We start from the raw sequence: 15751 nt of genomic DNA, 5'->3' as shown, positions 1-15751 counted from the left end.
CAGAAAGACCCAGATCAATAGAGCTGCGAGACCCTTTGAATGAAATCAATGCAGCTGAACAAGCATATAAGCCCTGGTGTCATCACGTTATTTATTCCCCAAAGTCCCCATCCCGTTTCAGTCCAAGGAAGAGCTCGAGTACCTCCCCTCCCTTCACGCTGCAGCATGCAAATAAATCAGAGGCTGAGGTTCTGCTTCCCAAAGCCAGGATTACTGGCACCAAGCACTCTACTAACCATCACCAAGTGGGAACGAGCAGAGGGAATGGAAGGATGGCAGCACTAAGGCTCCCACCCAGAGGAGAATCCAGCAGCTCTGTGCCTGCGCTCCTCACAGGTTCTCCAGCTTCTCCCTGGGATGCCGCTCTGTTCCCTGCTTCCTTTCAAGCCATTGTTATTTTATTAAGTGCTTTTTGAGAGATGGAATTTGTGCCCCAGGAGAAAGAGCTGTGGAGAAAGAGCTGCACAGTCCCGGTGGCCTCGCAGCACCAGCCAAATGTCACATCCAGGCCCAGAAGGCAGCAGCATGGAAGCAACCGGGGCTGTCCCCCACTGTGCCACCAAAGAATGGGGCACAGCCCCACTGTCGCGCTGCCCGCCCTCCGTGGAGGAGCCAGCGCCGCGCTGCAGCACCAATAAAACCGTGGGGCATGACAGGAGACGGCCACGGGGCTGGGCAACGGAGCTGCCTCTGGAGTAAGAGAGACAGACGGAGGCACATCACGCGGGTCCCATCCAGCCCTGCTCCTTGGTGCTGGTGGGAGCCAAGCGGGGCTTGGACTGCTCCAGCTCTCCCAGCCATCAGCAAGAAAGGGCTTCCCCCAGGCTCACAAAACCCACCCAGAGCAGCCACCAGCTCTGCCCTTCTCTCCCATCACCTACAACAGCATGGCAGCTGCACCCATATCAGCTTGGATCTTCCTTCCTAAGAGCCTGCAGGCCACCAGAACCCCAGACCTCAGAGACGGTCTCCTGCAAACCCCTACTTGCTGCCAAAGATCATCATCAGCTCAAGAAGTTCTCCACCACCTGCCCAACACAAATAAGCACGCGTTCTGTGCTCCCCATGCAGGTCTTAAACTCCCTGCCCAACGGCTCTGAAGGGGACTCGTGCCTCAACGCAACAGCAGCATCTCACATACGCTTCACACGCATTCGCTTTGTTCAGGTTAATCCATATTCCCAGCTATGAACAAGCGACAAGTGTCTCGCTTGCCACCTTCACCCGATCGAGGCAGCCAAATCCCCAGCCAAAAGCCATATCACAAATTAGGTTGTTTAGGATTCCTAACCAACACTATTAGCTAAAGCCCTAACACTGTTAATTATGTTTCCTATCACCAGTTTACAAAGTGACGCTATTGATCTTGCCCCTACTCTGCAAATTAGGAAGAAATGACCAGAATTAAAAACCAAACATCCAGGAGGGATATTTTCCCCTGGAACAGAGAGGAGGGCTGGCTGACACCTCCCACTGGATCAGGGGCTCCAAGCCCCATCCAACCTGGCCTTGAACCCCTCCAGGGATGGGGCAGCCACCCCTGCTCTGGGCAGCCTGTTCCAGTGCCTCCCCACCCTCACAGCAAAACATTTCTTCCCAAGATCTCATCTCAATCTCCCCTCTTTCAGCTCAAGAATACCAGGGGAACTATAATTAGTTGTTCAGAAAAGTGTAAAAGTTTAATTTGAGACTGGGGGGAAATTTCCACATTCCTCAACCGGGCAAACCACCACCACAATCCCCTCGTGACCCTTTGGGGTCGTAGTCACCCTCCTGGGACAGGCAGACGGGCCACATGGCCAAGGTCAGCATCGCTCTTACTCCCAGTCGTGGCTCCATGTGGCACCAAGGCTGAGAACCCACGAGCACCCAGCTCTCACCAGCATCTGCCAGGAGCTGAGGTCAGCCCTAAAACCCAACACTCATTTTCGCATCGTTTGCTCTGGTAGGAAAAAGCGTTCTTTGTGATTAGCTCCATCAAACCCTTGTGCACATCGATCTTATTACAGCCAGAAAGCTCATTTAGAGCTTCAACAACAGGGGGAAATGAGCAGCCATTCTGAGCCCAGCCCACCAGCAGATCGCAAATCCTCTTACTTTGAGGATACAGTTCGTATAACATCCAAGCAAAGAATCCATCAAGCCACTTCAATTAATTCCCCTCCTCCAGAATGCCTGTGTGCAGACAGGAAAGGTCAGACCCTCCTGCGAGGGGATGGGTGGGGATGGGAATGGGGATGGGGACAGGGACGGAGATGGGGACAATGAATGGAAAGGAGCATCCAAAGCTTAACGGGATGATGATTCTGGAAAAGGAAGCAGGCGGAACACATGGAGCAGTCTTCAGGGTCAAGAGTACTTGAAAGCTAAATCCGTCTCAGACAAGATGAAGTCAGACATCTCTAGAGAATGTGAGGGGATGGTGACTGACAACGGAACAGCCTACAAGAGGAGTTCAACCCCAGCACCTTCTCCTTGAAAAATCCTACCCCTTCGTTAGCGCATCTATCTTACAGGCGTCCACTAAACACCATACTCTGAGAAGACAGCTAAGGCAGAAACAACTGTGTTTTCACCAAGGAGAATTTACACAGTAAATCTGGACATACCGACCGTGCTCAGCACCACGATATAAAAACAAAGCCCCGAGCGTCCAAAATTAATATCAACTGATTCCAAAATGCTGACAGCTACGGTACAGGAGGAAGCCTGGGAGATGCTTTGCCTGATTTTAGAAACAACACTTGCCTAAATATCATGAAACATTAAAAATTCCTCGTGGCTGCTAACATAATTGTGAAGCAGAAAGATTACAGCAGCCACTCTACTGCTACCCTGCACACTCAGCCGGTTGGGGTTTCATTACAAATCCATTCAGCATCTCATTACTGTCCATCATGAGGGCTCCAACACCAAGACCAGATTCACTTAAGCAGTGTGAGCCTTGCACTGCGCTTCCTAATGCGGCTGGATTAATGGGAAAAACATCTTAGGGAACATCCTCCCCAAACAGAGGCAAACAGTAACATCCTCTGACAGTTCTTAGGCAGCAAAGCACAGATCCCCAAAGGGAGAGAAGTTCAAAGAATCTCAAGACCTGATGGAGCTGGGACCTCGTGAAAGACTGTTTGTGACGTGCCTCCTTTGCAAAAAGATCTCACAGCTTGAGCTGCAAGAGCAGGAGGTGCATTTCCACTGTGCAGACGTGATTCCACATGAAAAGGAGATGGTGCAGTGTCAAACTCTCAGCACCGCAGAGCAAGAACAAAATAAGATGGAAAAAATACAAGCATAAAATACAAATACAAGAACCACATTACAGTAATCCAGTAGGCTAGAAATTCTTAAGTGAAACCTCTGTTAGCTGAAGGACAAATATTTACTGTCATTATGAACAGCATTCAAAATAGAGATGAAAGAGACAGCCTGCTATCATTACGTTACAATCTATCTTTATTTTAAAGTTTTTGTCTTGTCTCACTGGACACCTTCTCATAAAACATGAAAAGAAATGATTAACTGTTAAAGCACAAAGCCAGAGCTGCTACCTCCCAGGCTTCTGCAAAGGCAGAGCAGTAGAATCATAGAATAATTAGGGTTGGAAGGGACCTTAAAGCTCATCCAGTTCCACTCCTGCCATGGGCAGGGACACCTCCCACGGGATCAGGGGCTCCCAGCCCCATCCAACCTGGCCTTGAACCCCTCCAGGGATGGGGCAGCCACCACTGCTCTGGGTAACCTGGGCCAGGGCCTCCCCAACACCCATTGTGAAGAAATTCCTCCTTATGTCTAGTCTAAATCTGCCCCTCTCCAGTTTATCCCCATTGCTCCTAGTTCTATCAACCAAACCTCCTGTTTCGGTCCCACAAGCTGGGGCTGGCAGAGGCAATGCCGCGGCATAACAATTCATCCTTCTGGTCTTTGTGAGGGGCTGGTCTAAAACAGTAAATTAGGTTTCAGCCTGTAAGTTTAGCTTCAGAAAGAAGCAGCAATGGGAGCTCCTGCTGCAGTGCATGGGAAGAGAGGGAAAAAAAGGGTATTGTTTTAATTTCATCCTGTGAGGCTACAGCTTGTGAAGATGGGTGTTACAGAAAGTGGATGCTGCTAGAGCTTATACGATAATTAACATCATACCTGGAATTAAGATAATAAGCAGAACGCACAGCCCATTGGGAGCACAATGGCTCCTCCAAGGCTGTTGATTAATGTCCCATTAAGTGCAATAAACAATACAATTACTCACTACCCATACCTCTGAGAGGAAAAAAAGCCATTCACACAATTAATATAAGTTATTATAACTTTTCTCAGCACAGGTTTCCCTAATATCCAGGGCGAAAACTCCTGCCAGCACATCAAGCAAAAGGCAAAGTGCATCAGTGCTTAACTTTGATGAACCCTGGCCACCCTCCAGGTCAGGGCGGCTTCTCCAAATGCTGCTCTGTAACCATCAGTCTCTAACGAAGGGTCCGCTCTCCAGAGCCGTCTAGGAGCCAGCCGTTACTTTAATGCACATAAGCAAAACCCAGCCAGGACTGCCTGTGGGTGGTTTGCACAGAGGGAGGGCTGATGTGGACAATCCTACCTGCAGCCACCCCCAGGCACAAGGATTTGCTGCATCCACAGGGGGACAGAGCACATACAGGAGGCAGCCCGGGCATCGCATGAGCCTGGACCTCGGGGCAGGGTGCCCTGTGCTCCCAGGAGGTATTGGCTGGGCTTCCCCTCAGGTACCATCAGTGTTCCTGAGACTGATTTCTACGGAAGCCTTCAACCTGCAAGCGACAATAGAAATAAAAGCAATCAGTAAGAGGATTTTACACCGAATGGTCTGTGGTTAACCTATGCACACCATAAGTTTAGCCTTAACTCACTCAAAATGATTAGGCTCACCAAATTTGCAGGGAAATGTTATGGTGGGAGCCGCTACCGACCAACGCAAAAGGAAAAAAACTGCTTTATACTCACTGGCTTTCACAATGCAGCCAAGGCCCATTCTGGCATTAGTGGATTTTGCAGGATCTGCCACGCAACCCTTACCCCCTTGTGCAGTGAACCAGAACCTTTCCACTGAATTCATCAAATTCCACTCCTAGAAGAAATAAATTCCCACGTCGGCAGGAGGAGAGGTGCTGTGCCTGGGTGCACACAGAGTGAGAATTGGGCTGGGTGCTGCCTTGTACCCCCGCTACAGCTCACCCAACATCAGCCAGAGCTACCTCGGGGAAACCAGAACCTCCAGACGGACACGCAGGTGTCACAGCTCCTGGAACTGGAAGACATAGGAAAATTAAAATCTCGTCCCACGCTTTGCCTTCTCCAAAACTAATATTCTAAGTATTATCCTTTATGATGAAAGAACCAGGCACTAAGATGGCAAGTGATGGACAGGCAGCCCGTGCGTGCCGAGCGTCACGGCACACGGCAATGCTGCTGCGCAGACAAGCTGCTTAGGTGAGTCACCGCAGGCTTCGTATGCCATTTCCTTACACCGACGTGCAGCCCTTAGCTGCCTGCCTCCCACATTCTTCCCTGACAGGTTTCCTCTGCACTATTTGGACCTTCTTATCAGCCACATGATCCACCAGGTCTTACTTGCAGGATGTGAGCCAGACTGCCTGCTGATTCCCTTCCCGGAGGAGGCACGACCCTGCCTGAGGGATGCAAAGCAGAGCGGTCAGCCACACCGAATCTGCTCCAAGGGTGGCAGCTCCCAAGGTGCTTTTCCATATCTTACATTTCCACAGCGTCACGCTCGTGAAAGAAAGAGCGCTGGGGAAAGACTGGCTAGGCAAGGTTGAGAAGAAGGCTCTTCTCCACCAGCCTTTCAGATACAGAGGTCACGGGCTTGCAAGGGTCAGCAACCCCTCTTAATATTCACCAAAGCAGCAACAACAAAGGCAAGCTGGGGAAAGGGAAGCGTTCCTGTGGAGTCCCATCTTCACTCTGGATACCGCTCTACAATGAAGTTATTTCAAACCACCCATAGGTTAAGCTACGGCTTTCATCCCAATAGCAAAGTTCCCGCTGAGCTCTGCCTGCAAAGGCACATCAGGCAGAGGCACTGAGATGACATCTAACCTCACCCAGCTCGCTACAGCAGCCACCTTTCTCAGCCAGGCTGGTAATTTAGATAACAGAAGAGAGCGTCAAATGCATAACATTTAATAAGAGCAGAAGAAGGTCAGCGGCCCTGTCTGAGCAGCACTTTAAAAGCTCCCATCTGATATAAATGTTATCTTGGACATCAGCAATGCTTGGTAAATAAAAAGACAAGTTCCACCTTCCAAAGCAAATTACATGAATGATGCTTGGCTTTGATGATGATTCCTAGGAGGCAACTCTCTATTATTTCCCCTTCATACACCTGAGCATTAACCAGAAAGCCAAGGTCACTTATTGCTTTCTCATTCAGACAATCTGGATTACGTCTCCCTGAAATCATTACCACGTTGTGACAGCAGCTGGGAAGTCCGGTGAAAGCGCTTCCCTCTGCCGCTGTACGGCTGCCAGGAGCACGCCTGGGATCGGAGGAACAGAGCAGCCCGGCCACAGCCACGAGCAGCACGTCAAGATGCAGTGGCAAGCACAGCATCTGACTATGCCAGCAAAATCCTCACAATCTCTCTCTGCTTTGTTGGTTGCGTGATGTCCAAAACTCTTCCATGTCTTGACGCCACGTGGCACCTGCGCTTCAAAGCCTGAGCGTCAACAAACCTATAAAGGACCAGCACCCCGGGGTGTTCCCTTCTTCCCCATGTTTCTCTAGAGCCAAAGATGTGGCTGTCACTAGAACAGGTCACCTACACACTTTCTTCCCTTGGGTTTCCACCATGCACGGAGCACTGGAGAGAGGAACGTGGCCAGCCCTGGTGGAGAGAAGTGGAGGAGGCCACACAGGAGGGTCCGTGCCTCGCATCACCCAAGCGGGCACTGCCTCAGCCCCACGGTCCTATCAGCAGCGAGTGCTTTGTCTCAGCCTCGTGCCTTGCTGAGGCAGGAAGAGCTGGGAGAGCACATGAGGAGTTAAGCTTTTTTTTTTTTTTTTCCTTACAAAATGTGTAAAGATGTGGTCTGCACACTTGGTGAGCTGCAGCTTTTGTGGGCCAAAACATTTTGCTGCATATTTCTGAAATTATTTGTCAGAGAAGAACGTCAATGACATAGAAAATGAGTTGCAGATGTAACCTTTTCAAGCATCAATAATAACTTAAGACATTTGAAACTGAATCTTAACTCACAAGTGACTGCATCACACGCGGTTGTTTCTGAGGCAAGGGCTAGCCGATCAGATGCAGAACCGTAAGAGATTCCAGCAACGGTGCCCCCCTCCAGCTCTCCCACTTAGCCAAGAACAATTCAATTCTTGCGTTTGCCAAAGCTGCTTCCCTTCCTGGGACCTTTTTCCCTGATTCCCAGGCTGCTCCTGGACCCAGGAGGCACTCTTGGGTGGGGAAAGAGGCTTCCAGGCCACATCCAGCAGCCAAGCCCCACAACGCGCTGAAATTAGGATGGCCAGAGAGCTTTCTCTGAGGTCCAACATAAAGTCAAAGGCATTTTGCAAGGAAGATGTTTTAACACTTGCCCGTTCACCCCCTTCCACTGCCACAGCAGCGGGTCCGCACCCCAGGCTCCTCGGGCTGTGCAAGGATTGCTTCTCCAGACACAGAAAGATTGAGGATCCTCACTCGAATGCACAGATGCACGCGCTGCGGTGGCACTACAGACAGCGAGGGACATCAGGGTGTCTGTATGTGCAGCAGCATCCTCAGTTCTCTGGCTCAAAGTCCAAGAGAAACATCACTGCTCTGGGTGTCCCGACACGGCCAGAGAGCCAGCACCGCCACCACCCCGATATCGCTGCAATGAACATCACACCGCTGTGTTCTCAGAGGCACATGCTTAAGGAATTTAACTACTTTAATACAATGGGCTCAAATTGCCAAAGAATGTTTGTGCATCAGTGTGAAATCAGAAATTCGGGGAGGGGGTGCTTTATCTGTCAAAAGCCAACATCAGGGGGCTGACAGAGCAGACAGTGGGAAGCTGGATTGCATTTGATACGCATCAGCCCATCAAACACAAACAGCCTTTAAAGCGCTGAAAGGCAGAGCCAGCCCCACTACGGGTTGTAATGGCCCCGCTGGGGTCCGACCAGGAACGCTCCCTGGGAACTGGGCTGGACCCATGTGGGTCTCCTGGCCTGTTGTAAATCACAGAAACAGGGATACTTCTTAACAGCTTGAATTAAGATAAAACGCCTTCATTGTCAGGCCAGCAGCTACCTGTGCCGTGCCCTGGCCACGTGTTAATTGTGAGCTGCCAGAGGCACCCAGGGTGCCCAGAACGCAGCAGCCACGTGGATTGGCTGCATCCGCACACGGATGGACCCGTGAGCCGGGAGGCAGCGCCAGGGCTGACACCCACCCACAGCCACCACAGCAGCCAGACTGGTTTCCATCAGCCAAGCAGCAGCCAGCTCAGGATGGAGAGCAACAGCTCCCCAGTCCTTGAGGGATGCCAACCCCAAACCGAGCCCCTGCTGGGGTAGCAGACACCAGCCGAGCGTGGCTGGAGCTGGGAGCCCTTGCAGCCCTGCGTGGGCAGCTCTCCCTCCTGCAGCCGGCGTCCGCGCTCGGCTCGGCAGGGCTTGGCACTCTGGGGGTCAGCGGGGGAGAAGGGAGCGCGCTCCCCACTGCCTCTCAGCCACCCCTCTGCACTCCTGCTGCAGGGTCACCAGTGCCTGAAAGGAGCCGAACTCAAATTATTCCAGGGGGAAAAAAAAAAAAACAAAACCAAACAACAAACCACAACACCCTTGCCTTCAGATTAATCCCCAGACCTCCACCCTGAAAAGACCCTTCCTGCAGCCCCCAGCTGCCAAGCCTGGCCCCAGCACCTGGGCCCAAGGGGCTCTTCCGAGGGGCTCCACAGCGCAGGAGCACAGCCGAAGGGAATGAATAACATAGCCCCAACATGTAAAAAACAGGCTTTTCTTACAAAGCAGAGTCTCAGATAATAAGGGCAGGAAAAGGAATGGAGGGGAACATGCCTGAGTGACCCCTCCTAACCACCTCCAGCGCAGCGCAGCGTCGCTCAGCCGCGCAGGGCGCACGGCAGATAATACCCACTCCGCCGTCGCCCCCGCCCCGAGACCCCACGCACCAGGGAATGCAGGGGAACAGATGGATTTTCCATGGGAAGGAGCTGCGACTGCTCCTTCCAGTCAAACACGTCAGCCCCGCAGAGCCATGTGTGCAAAACATTAAACCCGCTCCCTCTGCGAGGACAGCGGTGCCGGGGGTGGTTGGAAGGAAATGCCCCTCAGCCTGGCACAAGGCAGAGATTCACAGGCACCCGCGGCAAAGCCTGAGCCAACCCGCTCTATGTACCCAACCAACCAGGTTTTTCCTCTTCCAGGTGCTTCTTGTCCACAAAACGGAGCCACAGTGAAATATTAGATGATGTTGAAGCAGCAGCTCTCTCCCAGCACAATGAGCTGCCTTCAGCAGGGCTTGTAAGCAGGAGCCTCGATAAGGGGTATCAAGCTTACAAGGCAAACACGTTGCGGAGGTTATTCACACACGGAGCGCGAGGCACCGGGGTTATTCCAGGCTGAAACCCACGTCGTTGTGCCAGACACAGGGAGAGCTCAAAGCTGAGGGTGTCCGTCGTTAATTAGGGAAACTGCCAACTCCTAATCTCACGGCATCAAGAATAAGAAACCTTGAGGGTCCATGAATTGAGATCACTTGATTTAATTATAAATATATCACACTGCTTCCTATCTTTATTAACCTTGGAAATTCAAATAGTTTTAAATAGACTGAAAAGCAGCTCCTGCCACATTTGCTCACAGGGCTGGTGGGAGAGAAAGCCAGAGCAGAGGGGCTATTTGGTTACAAGGGATTTCAGGCTTAAATCATCAAGCCTTGCCCCAACATCACCATGGGGCCTCCAGCAGAGCAGGAGAGGAGTGCGGCACGAAGCCTGATGCTCTACCCGGCACACGCAGGGGCACAGGCAGTGCCGAGATCCAAATCCAGTGACTCCCAGCCCTGCCAAGACACAGGGGGTTCCAAGATCTCCCTGACCCCAAATGCTTACAGCCCCCCACAGCCTTGCCAGGCTGCTGGTCCTCCCCACGACTGAGCTGGCCTCTCTGGAGCTGCAGGAATGGCTCTTGTACCCAAGGCCCTGCAGGGAAAGTTGGTTCATTCCTCACTCTTTTCCTTGGGGAGGTTCAACCACGAATGCGCATGGTGTTCCTTCGCGTTTTTGAGAGGAGATGCGATGCCAAGAGTGCCAGGAGCGCAGTCCGGTCTGGAGCACCTTCAGCTCCCTTAAAAGAGAGGAGTTATTTTCAATGGAAATTAGCAAAATTGGCAGCAACAGGAAATATTTTGAAATTATATACCACACGTAAGTAAAATTGCACACCAGAAGAGCAGCGCTAGAAGGCGGCCAGGGCTGCAGAGTCAGAAGGCAGGGGCTGATGCTGCCTGCAGCCTCCAGCCCACAGAAGCCCTGTCTCCAGCCACTGTACAACATGCAAGCGGGCATCGTCTGCAGGAGGGGCGCACAGCAGAGGGATCTGTGTGCAAGAATGCCAGGGTCCCACGTGGAACGCCTGGGTTCGTTCCCAAAGGCCAGGATTCACTTGACTTGGGCATGAGCTGCTCTGTGAAAGGCTTGGAGTCTCCCACTGGGTGTGTGAACTCCCAGGGACACGGGCAGTCTGAGAAAGGCACAGCATTATTACTGGTGGGGAGCAGGAACCTGAGACAAACCCTTGTTTTTTCTGGGTTTCATCCCAAAATACATTTCTTTAGGTGGAAAGATACGACGAGTTACCGGACATACCAAGACTTGGGAGTACAAGACCATTGAAAAATGTAAATATTCTAATAAACAACGCAGAAGACCTTCCTAGGATGCAAGACAAGCATTTGAAGGGATAGATCTCCACAAAAGCAAAGTATTTCTGAGTAGACTTTCCATTCAGAAGAACAAATAAGGTGGGAAGCAGTGCCCAGGCTGACCACGCCGGCAGTGCCGCGCGGGTTATCGCAGGAGTCCCGCACGTGCTCCCACCTCCACGCATCCCTGCACACCACAGAATAACCACACCAACCATGTCCAGCTTTGTTGTTTCAGCCCTACTGTAGAGGCGCCTATTTACTTGGGAATCATATGTTCTCTGCCCTGGTCCTCACTGTATTCAGAACAGTTACTTAGCTTCAATAAGCCCCTTGTTAAAGCCTTTTCCCTTCTGTAATCTCATCAAAATAACCAAAAGGAGTTTGTTCTGAAATAGAGTCCCATTTTGTAACCTGGCTTCCTATAGGAGATCTCCCCATGTGCGCTCGGCCCCTTGGCCACAAAAGGGGTCTGCTTGTCCTCGGATGCTAACAAAACACTGCGTCTGTTTGGGTTAGACAGCAGGGGGTTAATGAAAAGCCCGGCCCTGGGGACTCCCACCTTATCTGCAATCATGAATTTATTGAAGAATGTGTTAATGTGCTGGATTTTATTCATCAGGGGTCAGGGCTTTTCAAATTCTTCCTCCCAGCTCCCCCTCTTTCCATCCCTCCCCAGCAAGCTCACAATGCTGTTTAAACAAAGGACTCCCAACACAAAGAGCAAATTTACACAGTAAAGTTTTCTTGCAAGCCCAGAGCAGAGGCTGGAAGAATTCCAGCTTTATAAAGAGAAAAGGGAACTGGGGGGGGAGGAAGGGGGAAGGGAGAGAGGGGCATTTTGCAGAGGATAAAAGGAAATTGAGAAAAGTTCCCACCTCCTGAAGCTCAGCCTGAATATTCTCCGCCAGTTAACCCCAATGCATTACAAACCCTTGAGGATGTTTCAGCAGGGCATGAGCTCTCATAACACCAAACTTCTAAGCCTCGTTCAAGGAGGTTGAAAGTGATGTTTTAACATGAAATTTTGGGTGACGTTTCAACAGTTGCTTTGTCTGTGCATTAATAACATCAGACCCTGAAAGGACACAGCAAACATTAACCAGGGCTCTCAGCTTTTGCCTTGCACCAGCTTTCCAGGTGATGATATAAGCAAGATATAACGGGAAATAACGAGGCTAAGCGATGGCTTTCAGGCCCTGCGGTGTCCAAGAGCAAGTGAGAACGTGAAGGAGCCTCTGTTCACACCTCTCATATCCCACCCATACTCCACACACAGTCCCAGGACCAGAGGCCATCGGGGTCCTGCGAGGAGCTCCCACTCACCTGGGCTCTGCAGATGCACAAACACCACTGCTGGAACCAAGGTGGGGAGATTCCAACACAGCCCAGTGCCTCTGTTCCCCTTTCACCACTTGGAATGTTATCCCACTCTCCAGCTGGGGATAAAGGGTTGGTTGGTTTAATTTTTTTAAACTAAGGGCTTAAGACTCCCACCACCACTCTGTCAGTTGTCGTTGTGCTGGTCGGAGCTCTGGGAATTAGAGAACAGGGAGCAACCCTACACTAATTAACCAGAGATGACCTAAATGATTTTCTTCAGGTCTTGTCACCTCCACTCTCCATGCTATCATTAATAAGCTCTGGCAGCGTCTCAGAAAGAAGCAGAGCTCAGAATAGCCATCCCCTCTATTTCCACTCCAGCCCAGCAGGCGCAGTGTTATGGAGTTCACCTGAGCACAGAGTTTTCAGGCATTTTACAAGCGAAATATCTGTGATGTTATTGGCCATAAAGCTAAAACTGCTGGGGAGGCTACAAACTCTGGTCATCAGGCACGGGCATGCAGCTTGGAGACTGCTGGAAATACTTCATACGAAAAGAAACCAAACATAATTCCATTTTCTAACAAGTTTCTCAGCTAAGAGGATGTCATTGACCCAAATTTGCATTCCTGTGTTTATTTACTTCGGTTTGCAGGGAATGCAGCGCCTTCTGCCACGCTCCCAGAAACCCAGCAGCAGCCTGTAAGCAGCCAGCACAGACAACAACCGAGGAAAAGGGGGTTCGAGTGGCTCTGAGTCACACGCAGCAGCGCAGCTCGCGTTTCTGTCCATCTGTGCTGTGCGTGGCTCTGACCCACCTCAAAAACACGTGTTCCTGCCACAGCCTGAACTCCTTCGAGGGGAAGCTCTGCAGGCAAACAGCTTCTAACACCTAATGGCCAGACCCACCGGAGACCATGCCGAGCGCTCCGCAGCCACTGACCAGCACGCAGACCGGAGACACAGAGGCAGATCTACCCAAAGTGCCTCCCAGCAGCTCGTGTTCCAGGCTTTGGTGCTGCCAGCGGCCACAGACAGGTTGGGCAGCTCTCGACACGCGGGATCCAGCTGCTGATGGATCCCTGACTGCGGAACATACAATCCATATTTATAGCGTCTCCTCTGTGACAGGAATACCAAAGCCGCGTGCAGAAAACAACTCAAAGGCCGTAATTAAATCAGTTAAATGGCTTGGGAAAAAGAGACACAGCTACAGCCAGATTTCATCTCTCAGCACAGAGGACAACAGTGAGGAGAGCAAGAACTATAAAAGCTCTCCGACAACTTCTTGATTTTTCTCTAGTTAATAAACTATAAACCCTGCCTAACACTGATACACAACAGAGCCAAATCTCAGAGCACCGGGCACAAATGCAAGCATTTGGGATAAGTGAGCACCACGCCAGCATCACCAGAGGTCATGAATGCTACCAGATGACAAGTAACACCAGGACAAAGAGCAGGAAATCAAAGATCAGTCAGTTTATTTTAATCTGTTAACGTGATGCACTGTTAGATCATCGTCACCACGGCCACACTGCAGGAAGGTCCATCCTCTCCAGACAAACTCCAGAGGCACCAGTCACAAGAGGAGAAAAAGAAATGCGGCAAAGAGGGAGGACACAGAGGCAAGCAGGATGATAGAATCATTAGGGTTGGAAAAGACCTCAAAGAAGACCAAGACCAATCGTCAGCCAACATCACTGTGCCTACTAAATCATGTCCCAATGTGCCACGTCAACATGGTTTTTGAGCCCCTCCAGGGATGGAGACTCCACCACTGCCCTGGGCAGCCTCTGCCAGGGTTTCACCACTCTTTCAAGAAAGAAATATTTACTATCCAGTCTAAATCTCCCCTGGTACAACTTGAGGCTATTTCCTCTTGTCATATCACTTCTTGCTTCAGAGAAAAGACCAACACCCACCTCACCACAACCTCCTTTCCAGGAGCAGCAGAGAGCAATGAGGTCTCCCCTTAGCCTTCTCTTCTCCAGGCTAAACAGACCCACTTCCCTCAGCTGCTCCTCACAACTCCTGTGCTCCAGACCCTTCAACAGCCTCATTCCCCTTCTCCGGACATTTATACTGAAGCTGTGCTGAACACCTCAATACCCAGCAGCTGGGAGGGTTCTAACAGTCTCAACATACCAGGTCACCATCCTGCAAGTGTCTCTTGGGATGAGCTGGAGAGAGGTCAGGAGCCGGGGAATGAGGAACACCAGGAGCCTCATGTCACCAGACTGGGCACCGTCCCACTAGGGAACTGGTGGCTGCTTGGGGCGAAGGGAAGGTCTCGTCTTCCACAGGTTTCCATTGTGAAGAAGGAACTGCACAGCTGCTGGGAATGCTGATGATATATTTCTCTCTCAGGATCAAAAAGAAGTCCAAACTTAAAAAAAAAAAATCAGTCCTGAAAGAGTAATTTCAACAATTTCAATGGTTTTGAGCTGAAAGTTGGGGAAAAGCACGCACACTACTTACACAGCGGGGAGCAAAACGCTGTGAGAATAGAAGTACTTGTGAGAATAGAAGGCTGAATACAGAAAAAAAAGTAAGCAAGTTATTTGTTTCTGAAGCTAGAGTTACGAAGTATCTAACATATAATTACCAGATTTAATAATAGAGAAATATTTTAAAAGAAAATAGCTTTTTAGAGTCCCCATTAAAAATTTTCCACCTGCTACCTCCACAGGCAGCCAGCATAAGGAAAGGTGAGCTCACCTCGATAAAGCAGATGACACTTCTCTCCCATACATTGTTTTGCCCCTTCGAGAGTATTAAAAGCGTGGTTTGAAATCCAAGCAAAGCTTTCTCCCTCAATGGCTTGAAACGTCTCTGAAAACAGTTTCATTTTTCCATTTTTGCTTTTAATGTTACAAAGAAGTGTAGAGGGATCAGGTGGAATACAATGGCTTGGTGCTTCGTTTATAGAATCAGGGAATGGTTTGGGTTGGAAGGGACCCCAAAGCCCATCCAGTCCCACCCCTGCCACGGGCAGGGACACCTCCCACTGGATCAGGGGCTCCAAGCCCCATCCAACCTGGCCTTGAACCCCTCCAGGGATGGGGCAGCCACCCCTGCTCTGGGCAACCTGGGCCAGGGCCTCCCCACCCTCACAGCTAAACATTTTTTCCTGGTATCTCATCTCAATCTCCCCTCTTACAGCTCAAAGTTAGTTCCAGTTAGCTCCAGCCTTTGTAATCTCCATGTCCATCAGCTCCCAGGGACCTGTGTGTCCAGCCTGCTGCAGCAGAAAGCAAAGCCAAGGACCAAACCGCATCCCGAAGGGACATGGTTTAGTGTTTGATAGGAATGGTTGGACTCGATGATCCGGTGGGTCTCTTCCAACCTGGTTATTCTATGATTCTACGATCCAGCCAGTCCTTAGTTAGGATTTCCCCAGGCAACCAGCTAAACTCATCCCGGTCTTTGTGAGGTCCAAGGTTTACCTGCACGTGAAGAACATTTGTTTCTCCTCTTCACATCTTACAGAAAAAAGGACCAACTCT

The sequence above is a fragment of the Phaenicophaeus curvirostris genome, chromosome 17 (assembly GCF_032191515.1).
Source record: "Phaenicophaeus curvirostris isolate KB17595 chromosome 17, BPBGC_Pcur_1.0, whole genome shotgun sequence".
Taxonomy (NCBI): Eukaryota; Metazoa; Chordata; class Aves; order Cuculiformes; family Cuculidae; genus Phaenicophaeus; species Phaenicophaeus curvirostris.
Note: the sequence above shows the minus strand (reverse complement) of the source record.